Here is a 12,557-nt window from a genome sequence, read left to right as displayed (position 1 = left end):
AAAATTTTGACGTTTGGGCACTCAATTTAGTCAAAAGGATTAAATTGTAAAAAGTGCAAAAGTTGAGTTCTACATGCTAGAGGTGTCCAATTTTTATGAAATTTTAAATTGGAGGTCCTTATATGGTAATTAGACCATTGGTTAAGTTGGTGGACAAAAACGGACATGGTTAAGCATGTTTCCAAAGTTTTTCATTAATGGCATTTTGGTCATTTAGTTATTAAAATGAATTAAAAACAAAATAAAATCCAAAAAATTTGTCCATCTTCCACCTTGGCTGAAATTTGAAAGAGGAAGTCATGGCTAGGGTTTTTCAAGCTTTCAAGCTCGATTGTAAGTCCGTTCTAGCCCCCGTTTTTAATGATTTTCACGTTTTTTAAATCCTTGTAACACGATCTAGCTATTTCTACCATTAATTTGAGATATGACGAAGCTCTAGGTTTTGACCCAAGTTAGAAATTTGTGTGTTTTGATGTTTAATGGTAGATTATGCATCTTTTTGGTTAGAGAAACGACTTTTACTAAGTGATTTTCGGTGAAAACTTCCAAAAGGACTAAATTGTAAAAGTTATAAAATATGTAGTAAAAGTGTGTTTTCATGGAAATTGTGGGCTTCTATAGTTATGAAAATGATTCGGCTAGGCTTTTATGTTAAATAAATTGAATAAATTTCATTTTACGAGCCTAGGGGCAAAAGTGTAATTATGGTAAACTTTAGGGGAAAAAATGTAATTTTTCCATAGTATGATTTTTGTGTCACATTGAGTAATGTGATTAACAAGTGGGATAAATGTGATGTCTTAGATCAAAGAAAACGAGATTCGGGCCTAGAACAAGGGAAAACGAGTAATTGACGGTTAGGTCGATCTTTGCCATTTTGGTGTCGAGGTAAGTTCGTATGTAAATAATGCTATGCTATGTTTGTGTTTTAAATATCCTAATTGCTTTGATAATGTATGAAATAAATGATTGATTCTATGGTTGTATTTGACGAAGTCCGGATAAGTGAGAAAAATCCCGTTTGAACCTTAGGAATAGAATAGTATACGAGTGACATTTCACTAAGGATATTGTTATATATGTGTGATTATGTGATCCGGGTGCTGGTCTCATACGTCTAACAGTGGCTAGATAGTCTAGCATGTGTTGCGGATACCTAACAATTTGTGTGAGCAGCACTGCGTAGTTACATCTTGACCGTCAGCTTGTGTGAGTAGGCCCGAGATTTGCTCGAGAGTGAGCATTTATGTGATATGAGATATGAGGTAGTTTTAGCTACATATGTGGCACTTATGTGCAAATACTTTTCGTGTATCCATTTAGTATTCTAAGTGTTCAACGGGTATGTCAAATATGAGAAAGTAAATGGATATGTTACGAGATGGTACAGGTATGTACGTAAAGATTTTAAGTATTGGCTTCATGTTATTGTGAGTTATGATCACTATGAAAGTGACTTTGAGATAGTAAATGTTGTTCATTTGAATTGTGATTTATCAGTTATGAGTGAAAGGAAATACTGGCCTAATTGCATATTGAAATGGTTACGAAAGTATGGAAAGAAAGAGTTATTACAGTTTGAAATATGTTGAGCTATATGCATGAAAACATGAATATACATAATAACACGTACTTTTACTATAATGTTTAAAATGATTTGATAATTATAAAATATGCTACAATGGAGAAATTATGGCTACTAGACTGAAAGTCGAGTTATGTTAAATTATTTTGATAAATCAAAAGAGAGTAAACATGTGAATAGGTTATATTACAACCTTGAGATTTATAGCTATTTTTATATTAACTAGTGCTTGTATTGTTAAGTATAGTATATGACTAGCATGAGCTGCTTATTATTTGCATATGAACTTACTAAGCTTTCTCTTATAGGTTAATTTACCTAGCTCGGGTTGGAGACCGCCGAAGATGCCACCACACTATCAAGCTATCATTTAGGTATAAGTGAACACAAGTATTTTAAGTTTATCGCATGTATAGGGTCTTTGTCTTTTGATTAACTATGTCAATGTTAATGTGGCCAAATGTGTTGGCCCAGAATGCTTTATGGTCCAATTTGTATAAGGCCATGAGATATGGCTGATATTGATTATTTGGTTGTAAATTTTCATATATGCATGCATGTGCCAAGGTCATAAAATTGTTTGGCATGGATGGATTGTGGATGCGACTATGGATGTTTAATGATGGAATTGTGAGTGAGTGGCATTATAATAACCAAGATATAAGTATGTTAAATGGAAGTAAACTTCAACTCTTAAATCATGCAAACTTTATAAATTTGACTTGACAAAGTATGAAGTTTTATGCATGTAATAGTGAAGATGAAATGATCATGATCATGTCTTGTTTGTGTATGTTTAAGTGCTCACTTATGCCATGCTAAGTGCCTTTGAAGCCATGTATGTGTTTGTGCAAATAAGGGTGACAATTGGCTTGGAAAATAGCCTCAAAGTTGTCCATACGGGTAGACATACGGATACGTGTCTAGGCCATGTGAGATACACGGTCAGCCTCCATAGGCGTGTGATCCTGTCATGTGTTCCCTACACCCTAATTAGGTAAAATAGAATGCCCTGTAGTAAACACACAGGAAAAGACACGGCAATGTGAAAGTCACGGCCTAGCACATGGGCGTGTGACTTGGCCGTGTGACCCTATTTCGATTGATGACGTCATAAATAGAGAGTTATACGGGCTGAGGACACGGGCGTGTCCCAAGCCACACGGGCGTGTGAGACCACACGACCTACCCACACGAGGCGTGTAACCCTCTAAAATAAGAAAATTTCCTAAGTGTTATATAAGTTCTGAGAGTTCTCGGTTTAGTCCCGATCCAACCCCAATATATGTTTTGGGCCTCGTGTGCCCGTATAAGGGACAATATGCTTGTGTATAAATGGTTTTAATTTGGGTGAAATTTCATGGCCCGATTTTGTATGAATGATTCAGTTTGAGTCTAGTAACGCCTCGAACACTGTCCCAGTGCTGGATATGGGTAAGGGGTGTTATAGTGATATTGTTAAATATTTGGTTATAAGACTTGCTTCTTATTTGTTAGTAATGTAACTCTGTAAATTAATCTCAATTTGCTGTAAAAATTTTCAAGGCTTCAGAAAATCAAGATTAGGTTACTTGTGCGATAAGAATTGTTATAACTTTAAAATTTGACAATCATGTTTCTTAGTAGTAACAAAATACAAGGGACGTCTTCTTATTGCATGCTATGTGTCTAGACTTGGTTTGCTTGCAGACAAGAAAAAAGTTAAGTGTGGGGGAGTCTAGGTGTTGAAGTTCTTATTTATATCCATATTCATTAACTCTAGCTTGTTTAAAGAAAGAAACTAAGTCTATTTTTTATTTGTTACATTTGGTTTACTTTTCTTTACAGCCAATTTTTTTTTCTTTTTCCTACCTTCTTTTTCATTTATTTTAATTATATGTTTACATTGCTTGAGGATAAGCAATGACTTAAGTGTGGGAGAGTTTGAATACAAGCACTTTTGTTATGGTTTAGTCGAGTTTTCATTATTTCATGTACATGCAATAAAGTGTGAAATTTGAGTCTTTTATTGATCTTAGGGGACAAATGAGGCCTAGGGGTGAGCAAACACACTTTGTGAGTGTGCAAGAGACCATTAGAAGATGCTAAACCAATACTGATCATGATTTGATGTTGCAACATAGGGAACAAAATGAAGAATTTCGAGACTGCCTTCGATGTCACGACATAGCCTAAGGGTGTTGCGACATACCCCTAAAGATATCTTGAAGATTAGTATACTGAACTCTATTTCACGACACAGGTCCTGGTGTGTCGCGACATCAACTCTGGACGAAAGAATAATATGAGACAGGGGCATTTCGGTCGGCACAATCCAAATTAAAGCTCAGGAATGTGAGGTAACCTAGGGTTAAGGATGAAGAGCACCTAAAATCTATAAATAGGCTCATTTGGCACATGTTTTAGGGACCATTTACTTAGTTTAGAAATCTTCTCTTAAACTTAGTTTAGTTTTCTCTTTTCTTAGGTTTTAGTTTTATTTCAGTTCGTTTTTCATTTTATTTCATGAGATTTGAATATAGAGATGATCAAATTCTATGGATTCGCATTTATTTTGAATATAAATCTAGCTTTTTTTTACAAAATTTACGCATTTTTACATACCCGTTTTAGCTTAAAATCATACCGTTTTGATTAAATTATTGTCGAAAAATAATTACTTTTTATAAAATAATTAAATTATACTTAAAATAAAAACATGATGAATTTTAGTTAATTTTATAATTAATTTTGAGTAATTTTGGTTATTTTCAACAGAGTTACGCAAAGGGTGAAAAATGGCTCGCAGACACTACTTGAAGCACAAAATCGAGAAGCAATTTGAAGGATCAAGGCGAATTAATTTCCAGCTAAGACGATCCAATTATGTGTATTAATTCATAATATAATTAATTTTAATTTATACCTAACTTAATTTGGGCTAAATAAATCAATATTAATTAATTATGGAAATAGTGGTCCAGTTTAACCGAACAGATTAAACTAAACCATCCAAATATTAGGCAGCCCAAAACGGGCCATATGCTGACCCAAATCATCTTATTAGCTGATTAACTAAGCTTGCAAAGAAGCCTTTGAAGTCTTGTCAAAGTTGCATTCAAACCCCTCCACAATTAGTGGATTTTTAGATTTTCCCTAAGCCATTTTTAGCAAAGTTGAAAGCATCAACTTTGCCACATAGGTGGCCGACCAAGGGGTGGCTCTTTGGCTGCTATTTTTAGCAAATTTCAGGTACCACACTCAGCTATAAAATCCCCCCTTGGCTGATCATTCAAAGCATCTCATTCATTCCTTATTTATTTCACAACACTTCTCTCATCTCTCATTCTTTTTCCCTCATTTTTCAATTTCAATTCCTTTGTTCTTGTGTCGATTTCTTCCCTTGGAAAAGGGGTGTTCTTCAACCATTTTGGAGCAAAAATTTAGTATTCGTTGAAGCCTTGATCAGCGAGGACAACAAGAAGGAAGAACGGAACGACGAAGTCAAGCCTCGAAAAACCACTAGATTTTATTCTTGTTCCCTATCTCTTTAATTTTTGTTGTTGTTATGATGAACATATCTATGAGTATTCATGTTGTTGGAATGGTTAATTTAATCAGCTTAGTTTGAATTTAATTCGTTTTGGGTTGATTGCATTTCGTCTTCTTAAATTGTTAAAATTGTGTTTATGTTGTTATAGGCCTCAGTAAAATGCTTGATTAAGTAAAATCATGCCTAAGTTATTCTTGCGTTACGACTGTGAGGTAACTAATGAATTATTTATTTAAACGGATTGAAATTGTAATTAATTAACACAGTTCTTGATTAGTGCATGTTTATTCTTGGAAGGTAGCTAAATGTTAAATTAGCAATGTATCTAGCGATATTATTGCCTTGCATAACATGCAAGATTATTGTGATTAAATTGTTTCAAGGTAGGGATACCTTGTTACCTCACATAGTCTTTTATATGCTTGTTAGATTTAATTAATTGTTTGAATTGACATAGGGATATGCAAGAGATTAGTTCAGTTTAATGAGTAAGTATGTGCAATAACATGTTCGCTTACTAGAATCTGTTTAGTCGGTTGAATTGACATAGGGATATGTCAAGAGATGAATGGATTTTGGTACGTATGTATATTCGTAAGTTAGCAAATTACCGGGTTTCCGTGATTTTATTCGTAACAATATAAACCTAAGTTTAATAATTCTAAGATGAGAAGTGTAATTAATCCAACACAATTTTATCATATTGATTAAATCTTATTTTGAAATCGTGTATTAAAACTTTCTTTTACTTCATTTTATTTATTTATTTTAATTTTCTTAAGTTTTTAATCACCCTTTTTAAACAAAATATTTTTCTTCACCAAAGTGTTTTAAATTGCATTCATAAATAATCCTTTTCACAGTCCTTGTGGGTACGATAACTCGGCATTTACTTGTCACTTTATTACTTGTTGCGATTGTGTACACTTGCACATTCTGTCGTTCCAAGTTTTTGGCGTCGTTGCCAGGACTGTTTTAAAATGTCATTATTTGTTAATTTTTAGTTTACATTTTGGTTTATTTTTTTCTGTTTAATTTTTAACTTAATTAATTTTTTGTGATTATTTCAATTGTTTATGAGTTTTGACCGAATTATTGACCTACCCCCTGTAGACCCTGAGATAGAAAGAATTTTTTGACAGCGAAGAAGACAATCAAATCAGAGGAGGACCGAAGAGATGAACTTCAAAAATCCAATCCAAGGAAACGGAGCAAACCCTGCTCAAAATCCTACCCTTATTGCTAATTATAGGGATAAAGCTTTACGATAGTATGCCATGCCAGTATTTAATGATCTTAATCTGGGTATTAGGAGACCTGAAATTGAGGCACAACAGTTCAAGCTGAAGCCAATCATGTTCCAGATGCTTCAGATAGTGGGACAATTCAGTGGAATAACTACCGAAGATCCTCACCTACACTTAAGACTATTTATAGAGGTGAGCGATTCTTTCTAGTTAGCCAGAGTACCCAAAGATGCATTACGATTAAAGTTATTCCCATATTCGCTGAGGGACAAAGCTCGAGCCTGGTTGAACTCATTGCCACCAAACTCAATTTCCACATGGAAAGAGTTAGCAGAAACATTCCTTATGAAGTATTTCCAACCTAGCAAGAATGCTAAGTTGAGGAACGAGATCATTGCCTTCCAAAAAATGGATGATGAGTCCTTGTATGAGGCATGGGAAAGGTTCAAAGAGTTATTACGAAAGTGCCCTCATCACGGAATCCCATATTGTAACCAACTTGATACATTTTATAATGGTCTCAATGCTCACACGGGGATGGTAGTGGACGGTTCTGCTAATGGTGCTCTCCTTTCTAAGTATTATAATAAGACTTATGAAATTATCGAAAGGATTGCCAGCAAAAATTACCAATGGCCAACCAACCGAGCAGCGTCAAGAAGACGGGTTGCTGGAATACATGAAGTATACGCTCTTACTTCACTCGCATCTCAGGTATCATCAATATCCTCAATGTTTAAAATTCTTACTACTAATGAGTCTAACAGTTTTACAGCAAAACCACCAAATCAATTTGAAAATATAGCCTATGTTTATTGTGGGGGAGGGCATTTGTTCGAAGAATGTCCATCAAACCTAGAATCCATGTACTACATAAGTAACTAGGACCAAAATCGAGTAAGGCAAGGACTGCGATCCAATTTTTATAACCCATTGTGGCGAAACCACCCGGATTTTTCCTGGAGTAACCAAGGAGCTGGAACGAGTAATACTTATGCCCAACCTAGATCGACCCAGCCATCAAGCTTTCCCCAACAAGTTCAAAAACCAACCCAAGCTAAACCATCCAATGGCTTAGAAAATCTGTTGAAGGCATACATGGCCAAGAATGATGCCTTAATCCAAAGCCAAGTAGCTACATTGAAAAACCTGGATGACCAAATGGGCCAGCTTGCAACTGAACTCAGGAACCGACTACCAGGTGCTTTACCTAGTGATATGGAGAATCTAAGGAATCCGGGGAAGAAGCATGGCAAACCATTAACATTAAGGAGTGGAAATGCAGTAGAGCCCAACACCATTGAAGCTAAAAAGGAGCAAGTTGATGCTCAAGAACCAGAGGAAGTTCAACTGAGTGTTGAAATTCTAGTTTCACAAGAACCAGAATCTGCAAAACCCGACAAGGTAATTTTAGAACTAGCTAATTCTAATCAACTAACAACCCCGTCAGATGTAGAATTGCCATAGAAGACGAATCAACCAGTTTGTGTAAAGAAACCACCACCACCCTACCCTCAAAGACTTCAAAAGCAGAAGCAGGAGATTCAATTCAAGAAGTTCCTAGACGTACTCAAGCAACTTCATATCAACATCCCATTGGTTGAAGCACTTGAGCAAATGCTGAACTACGCCAAATTCATGAAGGATATCCTGTCCAAAAAATGAAGACTCAGAGAATTTGAGACGGTAACTCTGACGAAGGAATGCAGTGCATATCTTCAAGACAAACTACCCCCAAAATTGAAGGATCCTAGATGTTTTACCATACCTTGCAACATTGGAGCAACATATTGTGGTAAGGCACTAGGTAACTTGGGTGTGAGTATCAACTTGATGCGTATGTCAATAATTAGAAAGTTGGGGATAGGTGAAGTTAGACCTACTACGGTTACACTTCAATTAGCAGATCGATCCTTAGCACATCCAGAAGGAAAAATCGAGGACGTATTGGTACGTGTAGATAAATTTAACATCCCTGCTGATTTTGTTATCTTAGACTTTGAAGCAGACAAAGAAGTGCCAATTATCTTAGGAAGACTGTTCTTAACAACCAGAAGGACCCTTACTGATATGCAGAAGGGCGAGCTTACTATGCGTGTTCAGGATGATTAGGTAACATTTAACGTTTTTAAGTCTATGCGATTTCTTGACACAATTGATAATTGTTCTGTAGTATCCGATTTAGAAGATTTAATAGTAGAGAAGGAACTTGACTATGTTAAGGATTAGTCGGAACAAATTTTGACATCAGATCCTCCGAATGATGAAGAGGAGGATGAATACTTAGCTTTGTTAGAAGCTAATCAAACGGGATTTATTCCACAATCCCACTTTGAATCTTTGGCGTTAGAGGAAAGGGATTATGCCCAACCGAAAGCGTCAATCGAGGAGCCACCTAAATTAGAACTCAAGGTACAACCTTCACATCTAAAATATGTTTATTTAGGTAACTCTTCTACTCTGCCTGTGATTGTTTCAGCAGAATTAATTACTGAGCAAGAAGAGAAACTCATCTTGGTGTTGAAACAATTCAAGAAGGCTATTAGATAGACCATAGCCGATGTCTGCGGTATTAGCCCATCTGTATGCATGCACAAGATCATACTAGAAGATGGCGAGAAAGGGATGATCGATGGAAAATGAAGACTGAACACCATCATGAAGGACGTATTAAAGAAAGAAATCATTAAGTGGTTTGATGTGGCTATAATTTACCCCATCTCAGATAGTTCATGGATAAGTCCGGTCTAGTGCATGCCAAAGAAAGGAGGTATCATGGTCATTGGAAGTGAGAATAATGAGTTGATACCGACTAGAATAGTTACGGGATGGAGAATTTGCATCAATTATCGGAAGCTGAACAAGGCAACTAGGAAAGATCATTTTCCTTTGTCGTTTTTGGCCCAGATGTTGGATAGACTCGCGGGGTGAGACTACCACTGTTTTCTCGATGGATACTTGGGGTATAATCAGATTATAGTAGCACCGAAAGATCAACACAAGACAACATTCACCTATCCATATGGTACATTTGCATTTAGATGCATGCCATTTGGTTTATATAATGCACCTGCTACATTTCAAAGATGTATGATGTCTTTTTTTACTGACATGGTTGAGAAGTATTTAGATGTTTTCATGGATGAATTTTCAGTATTTAGAGATACGTATGAAGATTGCTTAGCAAATCTAGCCAAGGTACTAAGGCGATGCGAAGAAACAAACCTAGTACTCAACTAGGAAAAGTGCTATTTCATGGTACAAGAAGGAATTGTTCTAGGGCATCAGATAACGAGACATGGAATCGAAGTAGATAAAGAAAAGGTAGATGTTATTGAGAAACTACTATATCCAACATCTGTAAAAGGTGTTAGGAGCTTTTTGGGCCACGCCAGTTTCTATCAAAGATTCATCAAAGACTTCTCCAAAATTGCTAAACCCTTATGCAAATTATTGGAGAAGGACTCGACGTTCAAGCTTGATGAGGAATGCTTAAAGGCTTTCAAAGATTTGAAGAGTCGGTTAGTTACGGCACCCAAAACCGTCACACCAAACTAAGATTTTCCATTCGAATTGATATGTGACAGAAGTGACTTCGCGGTAGGAGAAGTCATGCGCCAACGAAGGAACAAAGTTTTTCATCCCATCTACTACACAAGTTGAGCTCTGACAGGAGCTCAACTAAATTATATGGTAACAGAGAAAGACTGACTTGCTATTGTGTTTGATTTTGACAAGTTTTGATCTTATCTTTTAGGTACCAAAGTGACTGTCTATATAGACCACTTAGCAATTAAGTACTTACTCTCTAAGAAAGATGCTAAACTGAGGTTGATCCAATGGGTACTTCTACTTCAAGAGTTCGATCTACAAATTCAAGATCGAAAGGGAGCGGAAAATGTGACAGCCCAAAATTGACCCTAGTCGGGAAGTGGTTTCGGGACCACAAAACCGAGTCTTATAAATAATTAAAGATTATATTCTGTGTTTATCATGTGCATAAATGCTTGTGTGATAGTTCCATACTTTAATTTGGTCAGTGTATGTGGAATTTATTAGTAGGGACTTATGTGAGACAATTTAGAAATATGCTAGGCAAGTGTTCTAGTGGCCCATTAATATATGTGGGGAAGTGTTTGTCCTTGCATGTCAAATTAGCCAAATTAAAGCATAGTGGCTGGCCATGCTATGGGTGGAAACATGTCACCAACATGTTATGCTAGTGATGTATGCTAAGAAAAATAAAATAAAGAGCATGGTAATTAAACAATGAAAGGAAGGGTGATGAAAAAAAAAATGGTCTCATCCATACCCCCTTGTTGCCGTGAGTTGAAGAAAGAAAACAAAAAAAAATGTGTTCATTCTTGAACACCTTTGGCCGAATAGAGGAAAGAAAGGAAGGGGAAGAGCTTGAGAAAATCGGCTATGGTGGTTTGCTAGACTAAGGTATGTTTGATGTTGTTCTTGAGATGCATGCATGTTTTAGTAGTTGACTTGAGTTCTAAAAACCCATGGTTCAATTTTGTGGATTGATGATGATTTTGTGTTTTGCCATTGATGAGTGCTTGAGCTTTTTGATAGTTGTTGATGAAAAGTGAAAGATATGTTAAAGATTAATATGTTTGTGTTGAAGTTTTTGGTGATTTTGAGTAGTTAGGGCTAAATTACAAAAATAAATTTTTGAAGGACTCAAAGGCGAAATAAATGAAATGTATGGACTTATATGGGTACTAGGAAGATTCGGCCCTTAAGGAGTGTGACCAAACTTTGTGTATTTTGTGTTTTGTGGAATAAAGACTAAATTGTGAAAGTGCGAAATATTAGGGGTAAAAATGTAATTTACCCATTTATGCGTTATTAGACTAAATTGAATGAAAATATGTTAAAATGAGATTTATTTGAATATGTTAAGATCAAGAAACCAAGGAATTGGATTTAGATCGGGAAAAATCGAAAGTAGTTGAGTAGTCGATCATTTAGTCGACGACATCCGAAGAAAGTTTATAAGCAATTAGATATTAAAATTTCGGAATAAATGTTAGTTATATATGCTGAAATGGAAATATGATAAATGTATATATAGCTGAATGTGATATGTGTGAATTATATGTTAAATTAAGGCTTGGCAAGCTAGCTATTAAGGTGAAATGCTAATGTTAGTATTTGATTTGGTAATAATCTGTTTGGGACAGCAGCAGTAAGGTGATTTTGGAAAATCGCCATAATTTGTAGGAGTTGAATTAGAAGCTGAGTGAATTATGCCATTAAAGCTTGAAGAGTCTATTTTCTTGCAAAAGAAACTATAAAAACAAAAGAGTTACCGATCTTGAGATATTTGAAGTATTGTGGGGCTGAGTCAAAATGACTACTAGATTCCCTGTTCTGTTTTTAGAAAATCATTATAAATTGTACAAAAATGATTATAAGATAAAATTTATATGCTTAGACTCCTTAATGAGTCTAGTTTCAAATGAGATCAAATACAACACATTTTGAATTCTGTAAAATGAGAAATTTGATTCGTAGTGAAGAGTGGTCAGAATAGTCAAACAGTGAAACAGGGGAAACTTTAAGAAAAATCTGGTATTGATTGGCCAAGCCTAAAATTCTGAAAATTTTATGGATGGAAGATATACGAGTCTATATTCAGGGAAAATTAACGGCTAGTGATTTGAAGTTTTGTAGCTCCAGTTATAAACAATTTAGCGACTACTGCTCAGGAAAACAGCTCGTAGTGAATATGTGATTTTGTTGTAAACATTAATGAAAATTTGCCAATGAGTTATTTATTGATTATTATAAAGCTTACTATAATCTATGTGTGTGAAAGTCAAATCAATATATATATTATTCTGAAAGTAATACTTGAATAGTCGATTAACGACTATTTTAAATTTTGTTGAACTTAAGCTCAAGAGCGAAAGGGAACTAGATCCGATAAAGGCAAAGAAAAGATCACTGAGTAGCCGAGTTGGAACCGTCTTACCCAACACAAGGTAAGTCATTAAGCATGTAGTTGGTATTATTTCAAATGGTCATAATGTTTATGTATTGATGCTGAATGGAATGAATAAATATACATATATATATATATGCATGTACGTATGTGATGATGAAATTGTTGAATGAAAAGAAAAGAGGTAAGATGTACTGAGTTGTTGATCTCGGCACTAAACGTGCGGGTATAACCATT

General features: G+C 35.3%; 1 non-coding gene across 1 annotated transcript; it reads right to left on the bottom strand.

Annotated features, from left to right (window-relative positions):
• Positions 1–6,739: 6,739 nt before the first annotated feature.
• LOC121211744 (small nucleolar RNA R71) lies at positions 6,740–6,846 on the bottom strand. Its single transcript, XR_005906962.1, has one exon. It is a non-coding gene; the product is annotated as a small nucleolar RNA R71 (small nucleolar RNA).
• Between the last annotated feature and the right edge of the window lie 5,711 nt (positions 6,847–12,557).

This window comes from Gossypium hirsutum, chromosome A12 (assembly GCF_007990345.1).
Source record: "Gossypium hirsutum isolate 1008001.06 chromosome A12, Gossypium_hirsutum_v2.1, whole genome shotgun sequence".
Taxonomy (NCBI): domain Eukaryota; kingdom Viridiplantae; phylum Streptophyta; class Magnoliopsida; order Malvales; family Malvaceae; genus Gossypium; species Gossypium hirsutum.
Note: the sequence above shows the minus strand (reverse complement) of the source record. Positions and strands in the feature narration are given on the sequence as shown.